Source organism: Microtus oregoni, unplaced genomic scaffold (genome assembly GCF_018167655.1).
Source record: "Microtus oregoni isolate MIOR12 unplaced genomic scaffold, Mior012 000058F_ref0000040, whole genome shotgun sequence".
NCBI lineage: Eukaryota > Metazoa > Chordata > Mammalia > Rodentia > Cricetidae > Microtus > Microtus oregoni.
In genome coordinates this window covers 4,613,065-4,633,923 of record NW_024543834.1, presented here as the reverse complement: position 1 = coordinate 4,633,923, position 20,859 = coordinate 4,613,065, and positions in this window count along the sequence as shown.

The window sequence follows — 20,859 nt, the reverse complement described above, 5'->3', positions numbered from 1 at the left end:
AAAAAGCACAAAAAAGATGAAAAGAATAGTCACTCTTTACACTTTTGGATCTATTCCCTTTTCAGACAGGTAATAAGGATTTGTCCCATCTCGTGGGTCATTGTCACCTTTTCATTATGTTGTTTGCAGCACAAAATTAAATTCAACTTAAATTGTTCATTCCAGTGTACGTTCTGTTCTTTTCATGTTTGTACTTTTAATGTATCCAAGAGCCCCTTTCACAGTCCAATATCACAAAGATTTACTCCTATACTTACTGCCATTTAATAGACATGCAGTTTTAATTTTGCCTTGAAGTGTGTGATTAATTTTAAGTTAATTTTTACAATTTAATATTCTTCAATGAAGTAATATTGTACTTGGTCAAATGTTGGTTGCTAAAGCCATATGCTTTCTTTTTGTGGATTTTCTCTTCCATTTCTGAAGTAATAAGGGCGGCGGCGGGGCTGCGTTCCCAACACCCCAGCCGCCTGCCCGGCTAGCTTATGCCCCGAAATAATTACACGGACACTGTATTCTTTTAAACACTGCTTGGCCCATTCTCTTCTAGGCTAATTCTCACATATTAGTTTAGCCCATTTCTAATCATCTGTGTATGGCACCCCAAGGTGCGCTTACTGGGGAGATTCTAGCCTAGTCCATCCTGGGTCGGAGCTTCATCCCGGAAGCGGGGCATGGCGTCTCTCTCAGGTGTCTGCTCCCGAGAGCAGAGCAGTCGAGTCTGTGAGCTCACTTCCTTTTCCTCCCAGCGTTCTGTTCTGTTTACTCCTCCCACCTATCCTCTAACCAATAAAATGGGCCAAGGCGGTTCCTTTATTAGCCAATGACCTTCCTCCATCACATTTCCTTGACTTTTTCCTCAATCTTTATGATAGTAGTATCTTCTCTGAGTTATTGTAGCTTTAACAAAATGTCTCAAGCCAATAGAATGGCTCCCCTGAACTTAGTCTCTCCTGAGATCCCATGGTGGAGAGAACCTGAGATTAGCCTCTGACCTCTATATGAGTGTGCCCTATGTCATATATGATGCATGCATGTGGACAGACAGACAGACACACAAATGAGTAGATGTCTTCAAACAAGGCTGTATCATCCCTTGCAAATTGTTCAGTATATTCTGTACCTTCATTTCCATCAGAATTTTGTAAATTTCCGTAAGAAAATCCTTCTGCAGTTTGATTGGAATTGTTTTGGATCCACATACCATTTTAGGGGAGAAGTGAGATCTTGGCAGCCTTTAGCATTGCCAGCCAAGTGCACAGCGTACTTCTCCATCATTCAGTTGTTATATAACCTCAAGAGTGTCTGGTAATTTTCCGAGTCTCGGTCTTACAGATTTTGTGGCAGATGAAATATTAAGTACATATTTTTATATTATTATGACTTGTATTTTTGGGTTCAATTCATAATTCATTATTGCCAGTATAAAGTGAAATTGACATTTGTCTTCAGTCTTGTATTCCCTTGCTTTTCCATTCCATATTAGTTCTAGTAACACTATTGTAGAGCTCATTGGATTTTCTGTATGCTCATGAGTAATATGGACAGAGTTTTGCTCCTCTCATTCCAATATACATGGCTTTTGTTTTATCTACTATTAACATATTGTTATATAACTATTGTCATTCTAGGGGTTTAAATATGATGCTAAGCTGAACTGGTGCAACTGGGTATCCCTGTGTATCTACGGAGAAGTCTTTCAGCCTTTCACCATTTCGTATGGCCTTAGTCGCAGGGTTTTGCAGAGGCTGAGGTCATCCATTTTAATTCCCGCTTTCCTCAATATCTTAACCTATCATAAATGAGACGTTCATATTCCACATATTTCCTTCTTACTGTGGTCATATGGTAAGATCACTTATTGATTTCCAAAGGTTGGCCTAAACCTGTATTGAAGGATCATTTACTAGTTTCTTGGAATATATGTAACAAAGTACCACAAAGTACATAATTTGAAAACCACAACAATAACAAAGTACATTTTCCTCCCAATTCTGGATGCTAAAAGACTATTCTAGTTGTCCATGGCTAAACACCCAGAAAACCACAGGGAGGGTCTGCTCTTGTATCTTCTTATGGTTACTGGTTACTGTCAAACCTGGTTTTTCCTTGACTTGCAGTTGTATCAAACTAGTTTCTGCTCTGTGATCACATGTTGCTTTCCTTTTATATCTTATCTCTGTTAAAAATGCCATACCCCTTTTGAGACATGGTTTCACTGTGGCCCTGGCTGGCCTGGAACCCACTGAGTAGTGCAAGTTGATCTTCAATTCACAGAGATCTGCTTGCCTCTGCCTCCTGAGTTCTGCGATGAAAGAAGTGCGTTGCCACACCTGGAAAATTTCCATTTATAATGAGGACCCTAAGCTCATTCTAACCCACTATGACTTCATCTCAACAAGGCCATATTTACAGAGATCCTCTTTCTAAATAAAATCATCTTCCTACATGTCAAGGTTCAAACACATTTCTATCTGAAAACACAATTTTACCTTTGCAGTCAAGATATATTGATTTCAATTGTATGCTATTGTAATCAATTTGCTAAAAACTTATATCAAATTTTGCATTGTGATCGTGGAGGATATTATTCTGTTTTTACGATGCTGTCTTTTTGAAAACCAGAATAGCGTTAGGCTTGGAAACTGAATGTCAAGTGCCACCTGTATGTGCTGGGATTCTCTGGGTTGGATTAGCAATATTTCTTGCATAAATATTTGACAGCCTTCTCCGGTGAGACCATTGGCTCTGAAGTTTTCTCCCTGCAAAGGCTGTTAACTAAAAATGCACTTGCTTTAAGAGGTATTGAGTCATTGGGTTCATTTCTTCTTGAGTGAACTTTCTGGTGTATGTTCTTCAAGAGCTTTTTGCCCATCTCATTTCAAATGGTTGACTTTATTGACACGTAATCATTTTACATTCTTTTATCCTTTCAACATCTGGAGAGTCTAGGGTGGTCCTGGTTAGTGGTAATTTATGACTTGTTTTTAAATTAGAAATATACTCTATGTGTAGCAATAGAGTTTACATGTTAAATAACTCTGTAATTGAATTATTTTTATATAGTTTCAAACAGATGAAAGGGACAAATTGTGGGTTATGAAACTTTGATCCAAAAGATTTTGTTTTTTAAAAAAAAACACTTTTTAAAAATTGCTTATTTAAGTGTGTGTATTTTTTGGTGTATGTGTGTGTGTATATGTTCATGCCTGTATCACCATATGCTTGTGGAGGTTGGAGGACAACTTGTAGCATCCAGTTCTCTACTTCGACTGTGTTCTGTCATGCCAGGGACAGAACCCAGCCCCCCAGGCTTCTGAATAAAAACCTTCATCGCTGGGCCATTTCATCATCTCATGGCTTCTTTTATAAATAGCTTACCAATCTGGGTAGAGGTGTCAATTTTATTGATTGTTTTTTAGTTACCTGGATTTTTATTTTTTTTAAAAAAATCTGTAAGGCTCTATTGTGATTTCAAATTGCTTTCCTCTTTCTTTTAAGCTAATTTGCATACCATTTGTTAGTTTCTTAAGATGGAGTTTAAGATAAATGATTTGAGGCTCTGTTCATTTCGGTTACAGGTGTTGAGCATTGTGTATGATGCTTGGTCAGTACAGTATTTATTTCCATTCCATTTAAGGTGCTTTCAAATTTCCCTTTGGAGTCATTATTCAAAAAATAGAATATTTTAACATTCCTTAAGTACTTGAGGTCTTAAAAAAGTCTCTCTATTATTGATTCTAACTGTGAGAAAGCTACTGTGGGTTGTTAACTTGGCAGAATCCAGGATCAACCGGGAGACAGGCCTCTAGTTATACTTGATGGGATTATCTTAATGATGATGATGTTGACTGCGGTGAGAAGACCTGTCTGTCCACTGTGGGTGGCACTGTTGCTCGCCTGGGATGCTAGACTCTGAGAGAGGAGAAATGGAGCTGAGCAGCAGCAGGCATTTGGGCAGCTTCTGCCTCTTACTGTCAGTGCCATGGGACCAAATGCCATGGGACCAGCTGCTTTGGGATCAGTTGCCATGGGGGCCAACTGCCATGGGACCAGCTGCCACGGGACCAGCTGCCTTGGGACCAGCTGCCATGGGATCAGTTGCCATGGGGGCCAATTGCAATGGGACCAGCTGCCATGGGATCAGTTGCTACAAGACCAGCTGCCACAGGACCAGCTGCATGGGACTAGCCACATAGAAATCCTCCTGCAGTGGCTTTCCTACACTGACTGATAAATGGTGAGGTTGAGTTGTAGACCCAAACAACCCCTTTCTCTCTTAAGATTCCTTTGTCAGGTGTTTTTCATCACAGCAACTGGCAGAGTAGCCATGGTAGTGCTGCCATGGCAGAGTTGTCACGGTAGGTTAGCCATGGTGGAGTAGCTATGATAGGGAGGGGGGTTTATTTTACTCACAGTGTCAGAAGGTTCTTCTTCACTACCTGCTTGGGCCCTGTAGTAGAACAGAGTATTATGGAAATAAGAATCCATGGCAGCAGGAAGCATAGAGCAAGGCCCAAACCAGGGCTGGGCTGCAACTCTCTTTCTTTTTGGTTTTTCTTTTTATTTATTTATTAAAGATTTCTGCCTCCTCCCCGCCACCGCCCCCCATTTCCCTCCCCCTCCCCCGATCAAGTCCCCCTCCCTCATCAGCTCGAAGAGCAATCAGGGTTCACTGACCTGTGGGAAGTCCAAGGACCACCCACTTTCATTCAGGTCTAGTAAGGTGAGCATCCAAACTGCCTAGGCTCCCCCAAAGCCAGTATGTGCAGTAAGATCAAAAACCCATTGCTATTGTTCTTGAGTTCTCAGTTCTTTTTGGTTTTTCAAGACAGGGTTCCTCTGTATCTTTGAAGCCTGACCTGGAACTAGCTCTTGTAGACCAGGCTGGCCTCGAACTCACAGAGATCCACCTTCCTCTGCCTCCCGAGTATTGGGATTAAATGTGTGTGCCACCACCATCTGGTTAGTCTGTAAACTTTTAAAAACCCATATTTAGTAAGTAAACACAAAGTTTTTACTGACACTTAAGGCTATGTTAGCTTTGAATCCCTACACATTAAAAAAATTAGATACTGCCACTATAAAATAGTGTATTATATATAATATAAAATAGAGTTTATATTTCTGTGATAAAACAGCATCATTCTAAACAACTAGAGGAGGAAAGGGTTGTTTCAGCTCACAATTAGACATCATAGTCTATCATGGAAAGAAGTCAGAGCAGGAACTCAAGGCAGGAACCTGGAAACAGAAACTGAAGCAAAGTCATGGATCAACACTGCTTTCTGACTTGCTCTCTGTGACTTGCTTAGTTTGCTTTCTTGTATAATTGCCCAGTGTTGGTACCACTTAAAGTGAACTGGGCCCTCCTACATAAATTAATTAATCAAGAAAATCCCCACAGGCCTTTTCTCAATTGAGGTTCTCTCATGCCCAGTGACTACTTTACTTCACATTAGCAAAAAGTTAACCATGACAAATGGTATTGAGTAAACGGTCCCATTCCAAAAGGGATCAATGGGAAGATTGCAAGGAAAAACTGGATCAAAGCAAGACTAGAATTCATCAAGGCAAACATTGAATCTTGTAGCTCTGTGTCCAGCATCCAGTTGTCATAATGACATCATTTCCTCTCTAACAGGTTCAATGGCCCTACTTGTTATAACCCACATGACCTGTCTCTTGAGCTGTCTCCCCTTGATGCCTTCAGCTTTCTTTGGCAGATATTCTACAATCTTTTGATCTTCATCACCCTGGAGCGTCCATTACAGTATAGACTTCACCTTCAAAGCTTTATGTATAATCCTCTAAGGCTGTGGTTCTCAACCTGTGGTTCGCAAACCCCTTGGTGTTGCATATTAAGTATCCTACGTATCAGATATTTATATTATAGCTCATAACTGTAACAACATTGCAGTGATAAAGTAACATAATAATGAAGTAATATATTAATGAAATAGAAATACTTGTGTCACCATAACATGAAGAAATGTGTTAAGGGATCATAGCTTAGGAAGTTTGAGAACCACTGCTCTAAGATCTTACAGAACTTGGAATCTCACCAAGGTCCACATTATCTGACCTGTGAGTCCTTCCTTAAAAATATGAATATAAGTCTCCAGTTAGTTATGTAACTGGTGACTACATACCTGCCAAAGCAGCAACAAAGTCAAAGACAGTGGGGTCTATTGCCAGCTCTAATAGTTGCTGGGTCCTCTTGGACCTTGGCTGCAGAACCCAGCCAGTCCCCCACTCCCATGTGGATATATGTGATTGAGAAATCCTGGAGATACTCTTATCAAAGGAAAACATTTCAAGTGAGTTTAGTTTTGCAATGAAACCTAGAAGAAGCCTAATCTCAGTACTTGCTGAAATTCCCTCAGGGCACACGTATGATGGCCTCAGGGCAAAATTCTTGGCTTCTCTTTTATTGCTCAAGTGTCTTTAGTGACTGTGGCTTCTTGGTTTAAAGCTGTAAATGTACCATTATATGCTGGAACTACACTTTCTCCATCTTTTTGTTCTGTTGTTTGGAAACCTGGCTAAAAGCAGTCAGCAGTCACAATGCCACAGCCTGAGTACTTTTCTTTCCTGAATCTGCCTGACAAATTAATTTGTCCATTACTTTTGACTTCAGTCTCACTCACATCTTGAGGATATGAGTGAAACATAATCAAATACTTTGCCAGAATGTAGCATGAGTTGCCTCTACTTAAATCCTCAACATGGTCAGTGTTCCCATGTGAAACTGCATGAACTCTGCTGGTGCAGTACTATTGGTGATCTGGTTTTTCAAGCTCCTACTGGTACCAAGCATTAAGATTGCTCTAAGTATTCTAGGCTTTTTTATCCTGAAGCTCCAGATTCTCCTTAACTCCCCATACACCAGGCATAGAATCACATAGTTTTATTCATAGAAATAATTCATCTCTGGTATCAATTTTCTATATTGATACAGATATTTTTCTCATCATTAAGACCCAAATACCTGACACACACAACTTAAAGGCTTCCTTTATTTTAAGTCATGAGTTTACAAATTTCAGTCCAATTCGGTGGGGTGTTTGTAGCACAGCATGGGCAACTTAAGTCACCATGGAAAGGTTCCAGAGAGAAATCAACACGAAATGCCCAGGGATAATGTTACCCCAATGATCCAACTCCAGTAACATCTAGGTCCAATTTTCTAAAGTTCCCAGAACCCCCTAAAGCAGGGGGACCAAACAGTCAGAACATCAGCTTGTCAGGGACATTTTGGACACAAAAAAACAACAGTTGGAGCATATGCTTTGTAAGACAGAAATTCTTTTAACGTTGGGAAAGTTTGAGAGCTTATAGCATGGCCTATTTTGTTCAAAGTATGCCCACTTGAAAAATATGTGCATTGTACTGTTGTAAGACAGGACAGTCCATAATGCCAAACAAGCTATTTGGAGTTACTTTCATGTCATATGTTTCCTTTTTGTATTCTATATCCTTTTTTTGCTTACTTATTTATTGTCTATTATTAACAAAAAAGTATTGAAAACTCCCCACTATGATTCATACTTGGCTATTGTCCTGAAAAATTCAAGCAGTTTTCCCTTCACTTATTTTGCTTGCATTAAAAAGAATACACACATTTAATATTGCTGTGTCCTCTTAATGAACTGAACCATGAGTGTGTGTATGCCCAAATGTGCATGTTTGTCTCATTTTTAATCATTACTATGGTTATGCTGTTGGATCCTTTTTTGTAACATTCAACCTGATGTTAGTTCTACCCAATGTACTTTATTTAGCTTAGATGCTAAAAATTTTCATTTCTAAAAGTTTTAATTTAAGCTTATCAACATTGTCTTTATGTCCAGTTCTTCAGATATGAGGTATAGCTATAATCATCATCATAATTATTATTCTAATATCTGTCAGTTCTGGGTGTTTTCATTATTGGGTTATCATATGGGTGATGGTTTCTAATTCTTTAAATGACTGGTAACCTTTGATTCAGTGCCAGGTACTCTGAATTTTCCCTTAGTGAGTGTTGAATTTTGTTACCAATAAGTATTATTGATTTTTTTTATTTGCTGTTGGAATCAGTTGAGTTGCTTGGAAACAGTTTGATTCATTTTGTGTCTATCATGCTTTTAAGATTTGTTTTCTAGAATAGAGCAGCTTTTAGTTTCAGACCAATTATTCCCTACTCCTGAGACATGGCCCTCCAAGGACTCTACCCAGTGTTCCATGAATTATGAGGCATTTTGGTCTGTCTGGTAGGAGTCAGGTAGAAGGACTCTTAGGATCAGCACATTGCTATACAAGCAGGATTTACTAGTGTCAAAGAGCCAGAATCTCAAGGAGCAAACAGCACATGGAGCCAAAAGAGCTGAGTAGAGAGGATGCAGATTGACAAGAGTCCCATCTCCGTGGAATCCAACAGGATGTGTTTAATTCCATCATGAAGGTGTGGTGACAAGGAACAGGAGATGCTGTCTACTAGGAGAACCCCTTAGACACTTAGCATCTAAGGCTTTAATGGGAGACCAGTCATATCTGCATCCTCGGCTTGCACAAAGCAGATTTCAGTGTTCCCAGAAGGAAAGCAAATGTTCAGCACAAACCATTGATTTAGTAATCCTTCTTTTCATTTTTAAAGAAAGAAATATGAAAACACATGACTTAAAAAATCACAGAATGACCCTGAATGCTGACACATTGACTTGCAAGTTTTCTTACCTAGCGATGGTAAGTGTTCAATAGGAATCATACTTCAAATTTTGAATTTCAATCTTTCCCTGTCTACAATGTATGATAAAATGTTCTTTCATGATACTGGTACATGCAAGAAGCTGTGAGCATGACATCAGCCTTGTGTCCATGAGGGGATGTCTGGTGCCTTTTAGTGCACTGTGTTGCTAAGTTATGATGGCCGGTAGGTTGTTGCACCTTGAATGTTTGCATGAACTTTTGATGTGTCTCCCCATGATGAACCGAGAAACACCTACTTATATTTTTATAGGGCTACAAATATTTTTTTCCTGTATTTGACCATGTAAAATAAACTTTGTATGCCAAATACTTCATGTTTCAACTAATCAACACTGCTGTTGTTAACAGCAAAGCAGTTGGCCAGTTGTAGCTGGTATGTCTCAGGGTTTCTATTGTTGTGAAGAGACACTATGACCACAGCAACTCTTATAAAATATTTAATCAGGGTGGCTTACTTGTAGTTCAGAGATTTAGTGCCTTATTATTATGGCTGGAAGCAAAGTTGCATGCAGGTAGACATGGTGATGGCGAAAGAACAGATAGTTCTTACATCTTGACCTGCAGACGACAGGAAGTCGTCTTAAGACATGAGATATAGCTTGAGCATATATGAGACCCCAAGGCCTGCCCCCACAGTGACATACTTCTTCCAACAAAGCCACTCTTACTCCAAATAGATCACATTTCCTAATAATGCCACTCACTCTGGGGACCATTTTCTTTCAAACTACCCCATCCTGTAAAGTCTTTTTTTCCCCCTGAGTTCTCTTGGTGGAGGTTATCCTTGCTTTTCAGTGAGTGTTGTCACCTCATCCTAGATAGATGTACATGCACTTGCACCTCCTTTTCACTCCCGATCAGTCCTTGTTGAAAGCTCAGAACAGACACTTGCTTCCTTTCGAGAAAAAGAGCAATAATCTAATTTTCATCTATAAGTTTGAGATTTAGGAAACCAGAGAAATAGTTATATGTACAGAGTTTTGTCTACTCAGCCTCTCTAAATCTTTGCTTCCTTAAATTCAGAATAGGAATCACAACAGGACCTGCAACAGGAACATTTATAAGGGTAAAATAATTTTTATTATTATCTGAGATTTCTTCCCTCCCTTTCCACCTTCCCCTTCACCCTTACTTTTCCAAGACTGGTACAGAGATTTTTTCCCAATATTTCATAGACACTCAGTGTTAAAGATTGTACGGATCATATTGTACGGACTCAATACCTCAAAAGAAAACTGTTGCCCTCAAATGAATTCTGGACCAGCTGTTGGGAAGTCTTTCATCTCTCTTGTTGTCCTCAGTGTTGATGGGTGATGGCTTCTCTGTGTGAACTGTGAATGTTTATGCCTTACTCTTTCTTCTCATTTTGGAAATCAAATCCAGGGCTTGCATATACTGGGCAAACACTATGCATTGACCAGTTTCTGCACCAAACATCTGTTTTTTTTAGTTTGCACCTAGAAAGAGGATCTGCTGTCTCTGGAAGGTTGGCCTCTTAGCTGTCAACATCCTCCTACCTCAAACACAGCCATTTTTATTGGAAAATGTTAATAAGGAGTGGAGTTAGAGAGAAGACTTGTGGAACTCACTTAACTCATCTTAGATTCTATAGAACCTGGGACATATGTTTGCCGCAAAGTGATTGTTTGATGAATGTTCACTGAAGGGGCAATTCAGCACTTAGACTCGCCTGTTTTATTTATTTCTCAGAAGAAATCAAAGGTTAAAGATCTATCATTAGACTGGGACTCATGCATAGCTTATTTATTCAGCTTGAAAGGCAGAAATGGCATGATGGTAGTGTATAGGTTTTCTTTTCCATTTTTCAAATCTTTTAATTTATTTTTTGTGTATTTTACATCATGTCTCTACACTGTATCTCCCAATCTCACTCATCTCTTTCTCCTCTCCAAAATAAAACAAAAAAAATTAATAGAAGAAAGGGGGAGGAATAAAGGGAGAATCTTCTCATGGAAGCTATAGTGTGTCACAGAGTCATGCAGTAAACCTCTTTATTCATAGACTTTTTTACATGCAGGCATTCATCCCAGAGAATCACTAGTCTGGTTCACATTGACACCAGGCCCTCATGGGAACTCTTCCTGGGTATCCTATTATTGCCCTATGTCATGGAGATTATTCACTCCTAGGTTTACAGGACTGACTCCCCCACCTGCTCCAGGAGATCACAGATGGGGTGGATGTTGGAGTGGGTCAAAAAATAACTCTGGTTCTGGGTCTGGGTAGTTTCAGGGTTGGCCAGTTCACCACCCTGTCTTTACTGCCAGGGTGAGCTCTCCAGCACTGTCCTGGCTAGTTTACCCCTTGCAATGATGAGCAAGGGACAGGGTCAGTTCTCTGCCTTTCACATCCTCAGGATCAGTTCTTCCATACTTCCCTTTCAGGACCATCTCTACTGTTTTGCCCAAGTGAGGTGTAGGGGCCTCCTGAGTGCTGGAGCTGATGAGGGACATGGTCAGTTCTCCTGCTCTTATGACTTCAGGGCCAGCATTTCCCCTGTCTCAGGCACAGATGGTTGGTGGTGAGGGACATCTCTCCTCTGCCCATGCTGCCACATGACAGATGAGTAATGGGGATAGCTCGCTCACGTTTACAACATTGCTGGCTGACTCACATCTCTGTCAACCAGGTCAGCTCTTCCTGGCGTGAGGTGCAGGGCCTGCTCTCCAGAGTGTTGTAGCTGACAGGGTGCAGGGGAAGCTCTCCTGATTGTATAACATCAGAGCCCATTCTCTCACCAGGTGTTGATGGGTGGTGAGTCATGGGGAGAACTTCTGTCCTTCACCCATGCCACAAGGAGACAGATGAGTAATGAGGAGAGTCTCCCCATGCTCACTACTTTGGTGCTGGCTTGCCCACACCTGTGCGAACAGGTTTGTCTCTATTGTGATGACCAGGTGAGGTGCAGGGCCTGCTTTCCCAAGTGTTGCAGCAGGTGGAGGGCAGGGATCTCTCTCAGCTCTTATCACTTCATCGTACTTTCACTCACACTACATACCTCAAGCTTTCTTAACTCCAAAGTTGGGATACTTGTAATGCTTCTCTCATTGGGAGCTGTTTTGAGAGCTAAATAAGTCCATCCATAGCATGTGGTATGAATAGCATGATGCCCCCTATACAGATAGTGCTCAGTTGTACCTGATGTGGGAGTCCCCTCTGTGTGCTGTAATTACCATTAGTGAATAAAGAAATTGCTTTGGACCTATAGCAATGCAGAACTTAGGTAGGTAGGGAAAGCTATTCTGAATGCTGGGAGAAAGGAGGCAGAGTCAAGGAGAAGCCATGGATCCGCTGCCTGAGTCAGACATGCCGAAACTTTAGCTGGTAAGCCACAACCATGTGGCAATACACAGATTACTAGAAATGGAATAAATTGAGATGTAAGAGTTAGCCCATAAGAAGCGAGAGCTAATGGGCCAATCAGTGATTTAAATAATACAGTTTCTGTGTGATTATTTTGGGGCCGAGAAACCAGGAACGAACAAGCAGCCTCCCCCAACATGTACCTATTAGTATTTGTCCAGTGGACGTTTCTGACTTGAGTGTCAACATGGCACACAGAGTTGGTTGAGTCCCAGAAACTATGGAGATATGAATTCACAATCTCAGGCGCTACAGCTTTGCCGATTTTCTGCAGGAAGCTGTGAAGGAGATGGCAATGAGAAGCGATCTGTGGAAGCTGTGCTTCAGCTGTGCCGAGAGCAGTGGGAGGGCACAGAAGGGAATTCTCATTCAGATGTTAAGAGTCTCAAATTAACAAAAGCCATTGAAATTTCCCCCTGAATCACTTACATTTACAGAAATGTTCCATATGGCAGATGATGACCTACAAATTATATCCATTTCTTTAAAAAAGCACAATTTAGCCTGACTGAGTAATGTAAGATAAAAGAAACTGCATTTCTATCACATTGACCTTGGAGCTACCTATCAAGTAGAATTTTCAGGGCTACCAAGGAAAGAACAGTTTATGGAACATTTTTCCTCTAAGGGAAACAGTACAAATTCCAGTGTGAACAAATAAATGGGTTTTGGTAAAAATCAAAGGTAACGGAAACATTAATTGCCTGTGGGGACTTGGAGAATGCTTCTTGGGGAAGATTCTATTTGAACTTTGTATTGATTGTGTTTGAACTGAATATGGAGGGTTGAGTTGGGACTAGTCACATGAAAAAGGGCACTCAAGGGAAGGGAGCAAGCATGCAGAGTCCCAGGGTCCCAGAAGATCAAACTGTCTCGAGAAATTTTAAATTGCTCAATTTGACTGCAGGCAAGGGATGGAGGAGGAGGTGATGAGCAATGTTTAGACAGGGAGACTGGAGGACAGGTCATGTAGGGTCTCTCTTGTGAAGCTGTCAATGTCATCTAGGAATTACGGAAAGGGTAGGAAGAAAGGGAGAGCCTTGAATGCAGTCACAATTTGGAAAGATTGCTCTGGTTGGTAATGGATCGAAACTGCAAAATATGAGGCCCTTAACAATAGTCAAGATAAGGAGAGGTGAGTTTCAGAGAAGTGCTGAGGAGAAGAACATTTGCTGGGTTCGATGCCACCAGTCAACAAAATGATCCCCTGCTGCTTTAAGATGTTGTCTGGCACATCTTAACTTACCTGGTTCTTCAGAGACCTTGCTTGCACAGCATTGGGGATGTCCTGTTAGAGCAGGCAGGAATTCATATCACACCATGAAAATTAAGAGGAAGTGCTCATTAAGTAGCCATTACAGAACGTGAGGATGAAGATGAGAATGTGGCCATCTGGGTCCCAACCTGATGATCATTGTCACATGTCCATAGAGTGATGGAGGAAGGTCATTGGTTAATTATAATAAAGAAACTGCTTGGCCCTCATAGGTTAAAACATAGGTGGAAGGAGTAAACAGAACAGAATGCTGGGAGGAAGAGGAAGTGAGCTCAGAGGCCATGCTCCCCTCTCCTGGGCAGATGCAGTGAAGCAAGCCGCCAGGTCAGACATGCTGAATCTTTCCCGGTAAGTGCACCTTGGGGTGCTACACACATTATTAGAAATGGGCTAGTCCAGGTGCGAGAGTTAGCCAAAAAGAGGCTAGATATAATGGGCCAAGCAGTGTTTAAATGTTTGTATGTTGTTATTTCGGGGCATAAGCTAGCCAAGTGGCAGAGCTGGGTAGCAGGAATGCAGCCCACAGCTCCTACTACACATAGAGTTCTTCCCACGTTCTTCATTCACCAGCATGAAAGACATGAATGGCAATACTGAGTGTAGACTACTCAAGCCTCATCAGTGCCATTTTCTAGCCCTTCCTTGGTCCCTTGCACCCATCATTTTCCTGATCCATATTCATTACTTTTTGATTCCTAGTCTTCTAAGTCTTCTGACTTGTTTTTACAGAATCTTAGTATTTATACACCTAGCAATGTCTCATTACCTCATTCCTCCACCCCTTGATGTGAGAACCTATCTTAAAGGACAAGACAAACAACCTGTGTGTCCCTTTAGTTTTTCTACTTATTCTCTATGTAGCATTGACTTCTCCATAACTATCTACTTTATTAAACATGAAGCTCTATAGTAGTGGTTCTCAACCTATATATCAGATATTTACATTAAGAGTCATAACAATAGCAAAATAATAGTTATGAGCAGGAACAAAATAATTTTATGGTTGGGGGTCACCACAGCATGAGGAACTGTATTAAAGGGCTACATAATTTGGACGGTTGGGCTCCACTGCTCTAGAGGAAATGTTTTATAAACAAACTCTTGTGTGAACAACTAAAGTAGATGGCATATTAGATACCCATGCCCCGTTGCCTCTGAACGATTCTGCCCTTCTTCAGGTTCTCTCCACTCATATTTCATTTATGTAACTTCAGTTCAGAGTGGAGTGATGGAAGATTAGCTCATTATTGTCATATAGACCTGCCTCAACTCATTCTCTTTCTTTATGCCACTTGGCAGATTTCTTGGTGATTCCTTGCCTGCGAGCACATCAGCTTCTGTGTTTCTTTGTGTTTTGTGACATAGTATTTGCTGGCTTACTCTTCAAGTATCAAAAGAGCAGCTAGAGATTTTCTACATCTAGCCTTGTTTAAGAGAGAACAGAGGCTCCATGAAAGAAAGGATTCGTGAGTGAAAGGTTTTCTAAGGATACCTGTCTGTGGCAGTTTGAATGAGATGTTCTCTCCTAAGTCTTGGGCATTTGAATACTTGGTCCTCAGTTTCAGCTGTCTGGGGAGTATTGAGACGTGTGACTTTGCCGGAGGAAGTGTGTCACTATGGGTGGGCTTTGAGTTTTCAAAAGACTTCCACTATTTGAATTAGCTCCCTTGGCTTCCCATTTGTGGTTCAAGATGTGAACACTCACTGCTGCTCCAGCTGCCTGCTGTTTGATTCCCCCATTCTACCTTCATGGACCCTCACTCCTTGGAGCTGTGAGTTCAAAATAAATCCTTCCTTCTATAAATTGCCTTGATCATGGTGTTTCATCACAGCAATAGAAAAGAAATGAAGGTATTTGGGTACAACTATGCTCTCCTCTCCTTCTGTGGCCTAAACTTTCCTTATATTTTTTTCCTGCCATGTAGCTCTATGAATAAAACATTAAGTTAAACTGAAGCTGATTTTGAGGCACTCATGAGAAGCAGAAAGCATGGATTCTGATTCCACAGCCTGACAGCGCAACAAGGTCAAAACTCGTGTAAGAAAGGCAAACTCAATATATGAAAGAGATTGACGGAGGGCAGAGATGAGGCACAGGTGTGGAGATTAGACAGCTCCAGAAATGGCCAGCAGCAGACTTCAGAACCAGTGTGATATTGGGTTCAATCCCAAATCTGATACCCCGTAGACAAGAAGACTTGGCATTTCCCCGCTGCTGCTGTGACTTGAATCACTAGTGTTGATGCAATGAAATAACAGGTGTTTCAGAACTTAATTCATGCCTAATAACTGGTAGCTAGGAAGTTCCCTTGGTGAAAAGGATGGAAGAGGCATGAATCAATGTTATATGAAGACAGGAGGGATTAATTGTTGGAAGGGCTGAGGGCTGGAGCCAAAGGGTCAAGAAGACATTGGTATAGCTAGGGACCGAGGAGGGGGCCAGTGTGGTGATGGAGGAGCTTTTGGTAGGAGAGTCATGGAACATGGCTGGAAGAAAGGTAAAACAGATTAGAGAAGGCTTTGAACTTTCCCCGAGAAAAGTTTAGGATTGCCATTCAGTCTAGGAAACTCTTCAATATTTTATTTCTTATTGAGGGCAGAAAGAATGTTTCCAGAGAAGAATTTGCCAGCATCTTATTAGGTGGTCACCATGGTGCCAAGTGTAGGCAGGGGTGATTCTCCTACACTATGCATGGTGGACATTTGCAGTTGGTATACATCCCTCTTTTTCTGTTACACCCCACAACACAGTTTTGAAACACCCTGCTTAATTCATTCAGGTCTAGTCTACTGGAGTAAAGAACTTGACTCAAGGTGTTTCCACTCCTGGTCTTCAACTTGTGCTTCTGATTAGCTATTTACACAGCGATTACAGATTCAGAGGTGATTTCAGCTTTTCTACTGATCACCATTCAATGCATCCACATTCATCATGGGGTGAAAGCAGGACAGGGAATATTGGTCCTGTTTTATTTGTGGAAACTATATATTTTATGGAGGTAAAAATTCCTGATCATCACCTTGGATTCTTGTCCCTCAGGGAAATGTCCTTACCTGTCCAGTCTATGGAGTGACATCAAATTCTGTGAAGCATTTCTTTCTTTGCCTGTATCTTCCCAGTGTGCCTGCCTTTTCCTGATTTCACCTCTTCCTCACACCCCTCTGCCCACTTCCACCCTCTTTGCTTTCTGTTGCATCCTGATTCTTGCTAGGGTTCATTGCTGTGTTAGTTTTTTCTTTCCTTTATCGCCTTGCAGAGTTGACTTTATATTGGCCTCAAACCTGCAAATTCCAGAAGAGAGAGAAACTTGCCAAAGCTTCAGGCGGGACGTCCTACATCTCCTGCACATCCGAGGCAGGCAACTGGATAGCCAGAATCTCTGGGAAAGTTGGAGGCAGCCAAGTACACTTGCCTTCTTGTACCACTCCAGGGGCTGGGAAATGGTCATCCAGGTTGGTAGCTCCATGGTTAGCAGACACCTTTCTTGAACCCAGAAAAGCATGGATGAGTTGTGTCTTCTGTGAAGAGACTCCTGCTGAGACACTTGGCTTACTCAATGCTCTCTTCATTCTTGAAGCCTTTACTGTATATTCCTTAGTATGTCTGTCTCACTCATTGATCGTCTGTTGACTTGCCAACTGTTTTCCTGGGATGGGGATTCATGGCTGGCCATTAAGCATCCTGAGCTCGGCAGTCACCTCCAACTTTGTATATGTTACTGGAATTGGTGAAGTCTGTGTCAGGCTCTCTGTTGGGTGCTACTTTTGCCTAACCTTGAAATTGTTTGCTTTTGAGATGATTAGCCTAAAACACAATTGTCTGGGTTATTGATTTGTTTGGAAGCAGACATTACTAGCGTTGCCAAGGGCAGTGTGGTGTGAAAAGCACCACTAACCTAGGAGACCAACTGAACCATCTCTATCTCCTCACCCCTGAACAATTTACACAGCTATGATCTCAGCTCTTATCTCATTCGACTCTGCTTTTTCTGATTCCAACCCTTTTCTAACTAGACCCTGAATTAGGCCTAGATTTTTCTTGCCTTCCACAGAGTCTGAAATCAACAGACTTTTGCATGATTTAATTTCCAAAGATTCAGAGGGAGAGGAAATCAAGTATGTCCCACATCCTCTGTTGGAAGAAACTAAAGAGACAGAGACATTCTGGGATCCTGTACAATCTTTCTCCTGAAATATGTCTACAACATCAGCATCAATGGCTGGCAGTTATACTTACAGAGCTACTTACTTGTATGGCAGGATGCTGACTCCATTAACATCTTTCTGTGTTGGGTATCAGGTCCCAGGACTGAGGCTGGATGTTGGAGGATGACTTTGACTGTGCTGAATGGGGGATGGGAGATTGGGGTGAGGCAGAAAGTACAATTTTAAGTGAAGAAAGACGAATTAGTTAAAAGGTGTTAAGGATGTTTGACTTCCCCTAGTCAGTGACATGGAAATTTTCTCTTCTTAACTGGATTTCAGGAACATCTAGTGAAGGCGTAAGTCACAAACAATGCCACACCAGTTTGGAATTATGATTAATAGGGTGGTATTTATTTAAAGGGGAAAAAACTTACAGATAACCATCCCAGACAACAGCCCTCTGCGCAATCAAGAAGAAGTCTGGTAGCCGGAACCGGAGCAGGAAGCAAAGAGAGCGAGAAGGGAAGTAGCCGCTTTTTTAAAGGGAGAGAGACCATGCCCCAATGGGCTGGTATCTCAGCGGCTATTGGCTGGAGGAGCGGAAGGACCTCCCGCAACAATCTAGAATGTTTCAACATTCTAGTAAGAAAAAGTCAGAAAAAGAGAGCAAGGGCTTTGTTGTGTGGGTTCAAAAACAACCCCAAGAAGAGTAAAATTTAATTTACAACTTTGCTTCTACTTTAAGGTTCAGAATTTAGTGGCTTAGCTTCCTCTGTTGCATGGGATTCATAATTACTCACTGCATAGATTTGAGGATGACATATGACAATATCAAGCAGTGATATTCTATCTGGTATACAGGTAAGCTTTGATGAAAGGGAGATTTCTCCCTGTCTAATGCAGACATCACAGCTGATATACAAAACAAAGAAGCATTAAACTTTGGGGAAAATTTAAATCCACTGGTTGCTGGGCTGGATAACTAAAAGATTACAGGTCTTTGAACATGGCTGACAAGAAGTGCTGAGCTAATCACACTTAGATCCTCAAACTCATGCCAAGTTCAAACTGGCTTCCCATGCATGTTTCATAGGAAATAATCATGACTACCCAAGGGATGCTCAATAGATAAATATCATCCAGGAAATCCACTGAAGCTGGGACAGTGAGTATGTAGGGTAGGTAAACCATAACTTTGGCTTCTTCAAGGAATTATGTTGTTTGTTTAGGTTTTGTGTGTGCATTGTGGATATGATCCCATGTGAATGCACAAACCAGTAGTCGTGTTTAGAAATAGAAATCAGAGGAAAACATCAGCTGTCCTGATCTGCTACTCTGACATTATTATCTTGAGACAAGGTCTCTTGCTGAACTGGAACTGGATTGAGAAGATAGAAAGTACTAGAGTAGTGGTTCTCAACCTTCCTAATGCTGGGACCTTCAACTACAGTTCCTCATATTGTAATGACCCCCATAAAATTATTTTCATTGCTACTTCATAACTATAATTTTACTACTGTAATGAATCATAATGGAGGAGTTCCATTCACACCATCTTAGCATATGGTACTTATAGGAATTATAATGTAAATATCTGTGTCTTTGGATGGTCTTAGGTGACTCCTTTGAATGGATCATTAGACTCCCAAAGGGGTTGAGTCCCACAGGTTGAGAAATGCTGGCTTAATCATTCTACCCCCTAGCAAATACCTGCCCCGATAATGTGGGGTGTATGAGCAAGCACACATCCATGCTATGCTTTGCATGGGTTCTGGTGGGTTTGAACCAAAGTCTCCATGCTTTCAGAGCAAGCACTGTTATTCCTGAGACATCTCCCCATCTGTGAGGCCCTGGGTTGCAAAACTGGAGAGGACTGGAGGATGTGTTGTGTTTCATGCTATTTCTGGGTAACTTTCCTCCCTCAAATGAGGAAGAGACCTGGTCAGTCATCCTCATCAACTTAGACCTATGAAACCCAATATGGACAAGTTCAATAGAACCACCGTACATGGGCTGTCCATGCGTGCTTTAGCATTGCCAGGGCATACATTTCAAATTTCAATTTTTTTCCCTTGAATAGATCTGCTCTGTTGTAATGACAAATTGGAATCATATTCTACATGTATTTCTTCCACATTTTTCTCTCCCCTGCCCATTCTCTCTTCTCTGATGTGGTAAAGCTGAGAACAAAATGTGGACTCATGAATAGATGCAAAGGGGTGTGGCTTTCAGTATGAAATGGAATGAAATCAAGATAATGACTTTGTAGTGGGAATGGAGAATAGTGAGGGCGAGTCCTCTCTAGTACAGAGAACCTTAATTGAAGACAAACGATTCCTTTCTATGCCTGCAGCAACCTTATGCAGGAGGTGAAATGAGTAACTTTTTTTTTCAAGTGTTATGGAGACAAACATCTAAAATTATTCACGCTTAATAAAGTTAGTGGTATCCATCAGGCACTGTATGCCAGAAGTGTGTTTACGTATTCTTAGGACAGTACTTAAAGAATACTGAGTGTTCCACTCTATTACTCTTCTATTATTGCCTTCCCACTAGGATGGCAGCCAACAAGGCCCAGCAACTCTTCTCCTAGCAAAGATTTCCACCTGCTTAGAGTATTAGGGGATCAAAGCACATGAATACCCATGCCACACTTTTTATGTGGGTTTCGGGGATTTGAACTAAAAGTCTTCATGCTTGGACAGCAAATGCTCTTACCACTGAGCCATCTCCCCATCTTCCAGTGATAGGGTTGGCATGTCTCCTAGAAAGAGATTTCACACAGTTCTGACATGCCTTACAAGAGACACTGGAGCTGAGGCAATAATGATGGACAGAACTGCACCTTTGCCTTTTATTTAAACCAAACCTCAGTTAATGTCTTGAAGACTGACTTGGCTCCTCTTTACAGTGCTGTCACACTCAGTGAATCTTCCTCTATCTTTCAATAGCTTGTTGGCTTCGTTGGCCTATGGAGGATTGGCAGCCTGTTCTGTGTTGTCTGGACAGCCAGAGCCCAGGCTCTGACCACTGACAGCAGCCACTCCCACTGATGAGTCAGGAAATAGAAACTGGTCAGGAAGTTTTGGGGCACAGCAGGGACCCTGAAAGTGAATGTTTCTAATTCTGGTTCTTCACCCAAATCTGGATATATCCTTGTATCTGTCTTAGCCAAGGTGTCAGATGGAAGCTATGCTTCTTGGTCTGGTTTTGTTGTTGCTTGTTTGTTTGTTTGTTTTGTCTGTCTTTCTTCCCCTTATGTCACCAAATGAGTACCACTGCCTAGACCTGTATGGGACCAC